This window comes from Phyllostomus hastatus, unplaced genomic scaffold (genome assembly GCF_019186645.2).
Source record: "Phyllostomus hastatus isolate PE091 unplaced genomic scaffold, TTU_PhHast_1.1 phas_scaffold_78, whole genome shotgun sequence".
NCBI lineage: Eukaryota > Metazoa > Chordata > Mammalia > Chiroptera > Phyllostomidae > Phyllostomus > Phyllostomus hastatus.
The window spans coordinates 67695407-67703739 of record NW_025334041.1 but is presented as its reverse complement, the minus strand read 5'-3'; positions in this window follow the sequence as shown (position 1 = coordinate 67703739).

Genomic DNA, 8333 nt, shown 5'->3' with positions numbered 1-8333 from the left:
GAAAGAAAGGCTTTGGAGGAATTCAAAGAGGCTATTATTAGTTAGCAGAGACAATCCCCTGATTCATAAAATAGCAAATGGCAAGAAGTAGCATAATCATTGCACATAGATAATATTTGGCATTCTCAGGATGGTACACTGATAGTATGAACAAAATTGAAAATGGAGCCAGCAAAAATGTTTCCTGATAGTACACATAATAGCAGAAATTAGTTGGCAACAGTGCTGTACTAACATTAATGGGGTAATTTTACAGGTGTGCAAAGGTGTTTCCAAAATGCCTCTTATCAGACAGTGATATAATCCTGGCAAAACTGTGAAGACCAGATGTGGACAGGAACTGAAGTTTAAGGGCCTTTGAACACTCCATATGAACTGTCTATAAATGCCTCCTGCACTGGCTTATGACTATATTTTGGTTATTGTTTATTTATTCTCAGAGCAGCTTGAATCTTCTTGGCAAAGAGCTACCACTCTAACTATGGTGAAAGAGAGAAAGGGGGGAGGGGGAGGGGAAGGGGAAGGAAAGGAAAGGAAAGGAAAGGAAAGGAAAGGAAAGGAAAGGAAAGGAAAGGAGGAAGGAAGGAAGGAAGGAAGGAAGGAAGGAAGGAAGGAAGGAAGGAAGGAAGGAAGGAAGGAAGGAAGGAAGGGGAAGGAAAGGAAAGGAAAGGAAAAGGAAGGAAAGGGAAGGAAAGGGAAGGAAGGAAGGAAGGGAGAGAAGGAGGGAGGGAGGGAGGGAGGGAAAAGAAATTTCTTGCCTTTGTTTTTCCAACTTGGGGAATTCCCACTTCTTTAGTGAGAGGGACATCCCTTTTACTGGTACTGTTATTAAAGAACTCTGTAAAGTTTTATCTTTTACTCTGAAACTAATCATACACAATCTTTAAAAAAAGAACAACAGACAAACAAACTAAGGAAGGAAGGAAGGGAAAAAGGAAGGAAGGAAGGAAGGATGAACTAGTGGAATTCTAAAACAAAATTTGCAAAGCTCTCAGAAACCCTTAACTCCCATAGTCTGAAGTATTGCCATAACTCTGTCTATAAAATGAAACCACAGATTATCTCTTTATGAGTAAGTAACAGGTTAACCCACTTGATTGGAAAACTCATCTCCAGTCTTAGGTTCTACCTGTTGTGGGTTGAATTATGTCTCCTAAAAAGACAGCTTCAAGTCCTAACCACTGATATCTGTGAATGTGACCTTATTTGAAAAAAAGGGAGGGGGGCACTGTAGATACAATCAAATTAAGATGAAGTCTTGAAATTATTTGGTCTATTTACTGTACAAGGTAGGCAAAAGTATGTTTACAATTGTGAATACATGAAACAGTTTATTCTTGTATTCTTATCTATTATTTATTGTATTATTTTCCATAAGAACAACTGTAAACCTGTTTTGTTGCACCTTGCATCTTCTCAGCTTTGTTGCAGCTTATTGAAGGGAACATTATTATTAAATGCATTTGCAATTAAAACTTAGGGGGAAAACTCCAAGATATTGGCCCTTGGTTTCCTGTTTCCCAGATCAAAATTTATATGTCACTTCTTTCTGACTATTGGACATCTATTTCATCTGAGACCTTAGCCAAGGGTTCTTGGCAGTCCTCCAGAAGTTGCCATCTTCAGAGGTGGACAGTGTCTGCCAAAGATGATGGAACAAATAATGGGTCTCAGAAGTGGACAACTCCCACGCAAGATGGTGGAACAAGATGAGCTTTCAGATTCCTCAACAATTTTATTATTTTCCTTCACTCTACTACACAATGTTGCCTATTATTCCACTTTAAAACCTTCTGAAACAAAACACTCATACAATCCCTCTTACCTTCATCCTTTTATTTCTGACCCCCCCCCCCATGGTGTCCTTCTACCCAATTAAAGAAAAACAAAACTCTCATATGTTTTTATGAGTTTTTTATTTTTTAAAATATATTTTATTGATTATGCTGTTACCCTTGTCCCATTTTTTTCAGTTCTTTATTCCCCTCCTCCCTGTACCACCCCTCCCACCATCATTCCCCCGCTCTTTGTTCATGTCCATGGGTCATACATATAAGTTCTTTGGCTTCTCCATTTCCCATACTATTCTTAAACTCCCCTTGTCTATTTTATACCTACCATTTATGCTTTTTATTCCCTATACACTTTTCCCCTATTCTCCTCCTACTCCTCCCCACTGATGACCCTCCCTGTGATCTCTATTTCTGTATATCTGTTCCTGTTCTAGTTGTTTGCTTAGTTCATTTTTGTTTTTGTTTTTGTTTTTAGGGTCAGTTGTTGATAGTTGTGTTTGTTATCATTTTACTATTCCTATTTTTGATCTTCTTTTTCTTAGATGAGTCCCTTTAACATTTCATACAATAAGGGCTTGGTGATGATGAACTCCTTTAACTTGACCTTATCTGGGAAGTACTTTATCTGCCCTTCCATTCTAAATGATAGCTTTTCTAGATAGAGTCATCCTGGATGTAGGTCCTTGCCTTTCATGACTCGGAGTACTTTTTTCCAACCCCTTCTTGCCTGCAAGATTTCCTTTGAGAAATCAACTGATAGTCTTATGGGAACTTCTTCATAGGTAAGTGTCTCCTTTTCTCTTGCTGCTTTTAAGATTCTCTCCTTATCTTTCATCTTGGGTAATGTAATTATGATGTGCTTCCTTGGGTCCAACTTCTTTGGGACTCTGTCACCTTCCTGGACTTCCTGGAAGTCTATTTCCTTTGCCAGATTAAGGAAGTTCTCCTTCATTATGTTTTCGAATAGGTTTTCAATTTCTTGCTCTTGTTCTTCTCCTTCTGGCACCCCCATGATTCAGATGTTGGAATGTTTAAAGTTGTCCTGGAGGTTCCTAAGCCTCTCCTCTTTTTTTTTTTTTAATTGTTGTCTCTTCATTTTGTTCTGGTTGAGTGTTTATTTCTTCCTGCTGGTCCAAATTGTTGATTTGAATCCTGGTTTCCATTCTGTCACTGTAAGGTCCCTACACATTTTCCTTTATTTCACTTTGCATAACCTTCACTTTTTCCTCTATTGTGTGACCACACTCAACCATTTCTGTGAACATCCTGATTACCTGTGGTTTGAACTCTGCATCTGATAGGTTGGCTATTTCTTCATCACTTAGTTGTATTTTTTCTGGAGATTTGATCTGTTCTTTCATTTGGGCCTTATTTTTTTTTGTCTGGGTGCACCTGTTACGAAGTAAGGGGCAGAGCCTTAGGTATTTTCCAGGGCAGGGCAACCCATGTTGCTGCGTTGTGGCACTGTATGTTGAGGAGAGGTCCAAGACAAAACAATGTCCCTTGCTCAGATCTTGGTGGGCTGTCAGTCTCTTCCTCCATTATCCACCAGCAAATTGGGCCCTTCTGGTGCTGATTCCTGTGTGGGTGGGTTTGTGTATATTCTACGACTCTGTGTGTTTCTCCAATGAAGTCTCCCGAGAGTCTGGGAGTTCCTCCCACTGCTTCAACCCCCACAGGTTTTTCTAGTCAGAGGTTTGAGGTTTTATTTCACTCTCTGGAACCCTGGGTTTTGTGGTCTGTCGCACTCCCCATTTATCCACATGCAAATGTGGGACCACTGGATTTGCCAGCCACCACCTTGCCTTGAGTCCTCGCCCCCAGGGCTATCTGTCTCCACCTTTCCTACCAGTCTGGATGAATATTTCTTCTTTGACTCCTTGGTTGTCAGACTTCCATACAGTTCAATTTTCTGGCCTTAAATTTGTCCTTAAATTTGTCGTTGTCTTTCTTTTAGTTGTGTGAGGAGGCAAAGTATATCTACCTATGCCTCCATCTTGGCCAGAAGCCTCTCTTATATGTTTTTTTCAGACCATGGCTGCTTCTCTGCATCCAATGGATGACTCAATCTATAACTCCTTAACTGACCCTGTTGAAAAAAACTTAACAGCTTTCCTTTAGTAGAAAAATTCCCTTTAACAAATCCCTTCTGGCTCTTGAGTCTCCTTCACATCATCAATCCCATCCTCCAATCTTGTCAAAATTGGACTTCGAGCCTCTTACAATGAACTGTTTCTGCTGAGATCACTACAATCCTGTTAGCAAAGCCTAGTCAGTCAGGAATAGGCATTAATTTTTGGTCTATTCTGATCATGATAGCTTATTCTCTTCAGAGATAACTTCAACCTCTTTGCAGGAACTTTGAAATTCACTCAAGGAATTTGTCCATTTTAGGAAGGACTCATTTTTATTATAATAAATGATACTTATACTCCTAACTCAACCTGAATTCCACTAGGACACTATTTCTCTAAAGACATCAGGCTTATAGCTCTCTACCACACTCTCACTGATCCTCAGTATTCAGAGCAATTGGTAGAGATGTCCAGACATTTGAAGCACCATCTTTCCATTGGATTCTATTTCCCTAAGGATACCCAAAGCTTCCAAAGCAGCATGATTTATTTGGGAGAACTTCTAGAGGGATTCCCACAATAGGAATAATAAATTAGAAAAGTGGTTTGAGCCCTGGCTGGCGTGGCTCAGTGGATTGAGCGCGGGCTGCGAACCAAAGCATCGCAGGTTCGATTCCCAGCCAGGGCACATGCCTGGGTTGCAGGCCACGGCTCCCAGCAACCTCACATTGATGTTTCTCTCTCTCTCTCTTTCTCCCTCCCTTCCCTCTCTAAAAATAAATAAATAAATCTTTTTAAAAAAAGAAAAAGAAAAGTGGTTTGAAATTTATCTTCGATGTTAGCAGAAAACATAAATGACACGATTTCTACTCTGGAAGCCCAAAGAGCTAGTCTAGACTCACTAGCTAGAGTTGTCATGAACAATCTTACTGTCCCTTAATTTCCTCTTAGCCAGCCAAGGAGAGGTTGGTGCCATAGCAAACACTCTTTGCTGCACCAATATAAATACTCAAGGGTAAACAGAACCATTTATAACTAAGCTAAAAAGAAAAGCCATCTGGCTCTGTTAAACACACTCAGGTGGATTATGGGGCACATTTTATTGCCTGGCCTTCATAACCTAGGGCTTGGCTTCAAGCCCTCTTATAGCAACTAAAAGTCATTTCGCTTCTGATAATAGCCTGTGTGGCAGTTGGCTGATGTATCCTGTCCATCATGCTTCTACAAAGTCTTTGTCACTAAGTTTCAACAACTCATCCCACAACAGAGGGGGAAGAAAAGATTAACCTTAGATCAACCACAGACTACATGCAAAAATACTTTTCTGCTCTTAATAAAAACAAATCTTGGCAATGGTGAAAATCTCGATGTCATAATTAATGTCCTGTAGCTTGACTTCATCTGCCCTTGGCCAAGAGGGAAGAGAGAACAACAACAACAAAAAACAGCTTCTGACATTCAGAAGCTAGCCTGACTCTAACCACTAAGTGTATTAGTCTCCTATTAGATAAAAACAATTCTCAAATGAGGTCACTCCGAGATCATGATAAAAATTAAATAAAACAAACCTACTTCATAATTTTGCGTAAGCATGAAACAAAGCAAGGTCATTATGCCACTCAAAAAGTACAAAATACTCCCTTTCTCAGCCAAACAAGTGACTGCTACTTCTTTACCATTTACAACTTTATTCTCATTCTAATCTCCTCTCCTTGTAGATGAGATTTATTGAGACATGCAATCATAGAATTACTCCTGCTTTTTGACAACATCCAATCTGAAGAGTACCCTCACTTCATTCTACATTTTTCCAAATCACCCAACCAAAGTCAAAGCACATAATAGGTTCTTTCTCACCCTCTGATCCTGACACTCCCCATAGTGTGTGTTCTCCACAGTGAGTAAGAAACCCAACTTGTTCAGCAACAGAAATGACCCTGGTGGTCTGTGGCTGGAGGGCATTGACAAAGCCTTCACAGGGAGAGTCATAACAAACATGATGCTTTAGGAGGAACCATCAGAAAATCACATGGGGGAAGGGCCACAGAAATGGACAGTATAATTATTCAGGAAGAAGTCGTGCTTGTCTAGGAGTGAAGAGATGAGAGATTGTGCTAAGAATGTAGCCATTTGAATAAAGATGAAGGGACAAGGGACATTTGGAAGAATTAGCAGGAATTGACTAATTATCATTAATTTATTCAGGTAACCAGTGCATGCCAAGTGGTGAGACACAGTGCTGAACAAGACAACCAAGTCCCTCTTCTTAGAGAACTCATAATCCTATGAAGGAGGATGATGATAGAGACCATTTGAGCATGTGATAGGAGAGGATGCAGATAACAGAAACAGGGATGCGATGGTAAGTGAACAAAAGGTACAGTAGTGGCAACTTTAGACAGTTTGTTCGTGGAAGGTCATTCTGCAGTGGGTGAGCTATGAGCTGAGACCTGAATGAAAGCAGAAGCTGGCCAAACGACCTTGGGAAGAGTATTTCAGGCAGAGGGACAGGTAAGGGCAAAGCCCCAGAGGTAAAGCTAAGAAAAGGCACCAAGTTTCGTTGCAGAGTGGTAGGTGAAGGGGAGAATGCAGCAAAGCGGTGTTGGTGAGGGAGCAGAGCCAGGTATCCAAGGGCCTGTATGCCAAGATAAGAATCTTATATAAAGAGTGTACCAAACTACATAGGTGCTGTTCACTTCAGAAACCCCTTTCCTTGTCCTTTCCTCACTATTTTCTTCTTTCCTGCTGCACTTCCCAAGTTTCCCTTTTAGGACTGGGCTTTCTGAACAGTGGTGTCCTAGTCCCATGGCCATTGATGGGCCACCTCTTCCTGGCTCTTAAATAGGGCAACTTCCTAGCCTCTGACTCAGCATTTGAAATTATTTCCTTATGCAGGAATTTTCAAATAATCCTTACTAAAAGTTAGAGTGTGCTGAATGGCCCAATCATCAGCTTTCCTTCACAATTATTGCAGTAACCTCCAGAAATGCCAAGACTTTTCTGAAATAACTTGTGCCTTAAAATGAGACCAAATTGTGTTTTTAAAAACTCCTGCTATTTTCCCATACTTTCTTTTGTTGTTATTGTTGTTTTCATGTAATCAAAAGTATATATGTGTACATATATGTGTGTGCATATATACATATACATATGTATGTGTATACATATATGCATATATACACTCATATATGTGTGCATGTATACATACATATATGTTTACATTCAATATTATTTTGTATTCATTTCAAATGTACAGCATAATGGTTAGACAATCCTATACTTTACAAAGTGTTCCCCCAATATTCCCAATACCCACCTGGCACTGGACATAGTTATTATAATATTATTGACTCTATTTCCTATTGTATGTTGTATTTTACATCTTCATGACTACCAACTTGTGCTTCTCCATCCTTTCACCTTTTTTACCAGTCCCCAAACATCCCCTCCCTCTAGTAACTGTCAGTCTGTTCTCTGTATCTATGAGTTTATTTCTGTTTTATTTGTTTGTTCATATTATTTTTTAGATTCCACATGATTGAAATTACATCTCATGTTTTCTTGTTGGCTATTTTCCCACATTAGATTTTCATTTGCCTGAACAATTGTATGTTCTGATGTAGTCATTCAGTTTTTGTTGTTTGTCATTTTTGTTGTTTTCCCTTTAAAATGATTGTGCTTCCTCCTACTTTGAAATCTTTTTTTCACATTGGTTGGAGTTTTTTTCATAATTTTTTTCAAGTTTTATCTATATGTCTGTTTACTTGCTAAACACCTTTGAAACAATAATATCTAAGCCTGGTGCTTTTTTTAAGCTGAGATGCATTCTGCCTGTTAATAATCATTTCCACTATCACTGCCCTTCCACTCAGTCTCCTGAATATCAGCTGCTGCTTCTAGACATAAAGCTCTTCATTTTGGTGATTCTCCACTCTCTCTCTCTGTGAGTAATGAAAATGTCTTTTCAAAACCTAGTCTTTCTTTATCCCTTTTGTACTCTGAGCCCCCCTTTTTTCCATGTGAAAATATTGATGTCTTCTGTATGTGACTTAAAAGTCTATGATTATGAATGCTGCTTGTAATATTGAGCTTCTTGATATTTTAGTCTTTCCCTGATTAAACTCATATAACAATTAATTCTGCTTGTCTTTTATAATCCCCTTATCTTTATTCTAGTTTTCTCATATATTAAAAAAGTCAGAAACAAAAGCCTTCTCTATTGTTCTTCCATACTTAATTAAATATATTTTTAAGCATTTTAGCTTTTTAAAGTTGTATTAAATTAATTGTATCATTTTGGGTATTTCAGAATAGCATGATACAACCATGATTCCAATTCATTTTATTCACTTTTGAAACCTTTAAAATTAAGGTTTTTGTAAAACTTTAGAACTAGAGAAAACACTGTTTACTACAACCCTTTTATTTTACAGACTAGGACTCTGAGGTCCAGAGAAGTTAAACT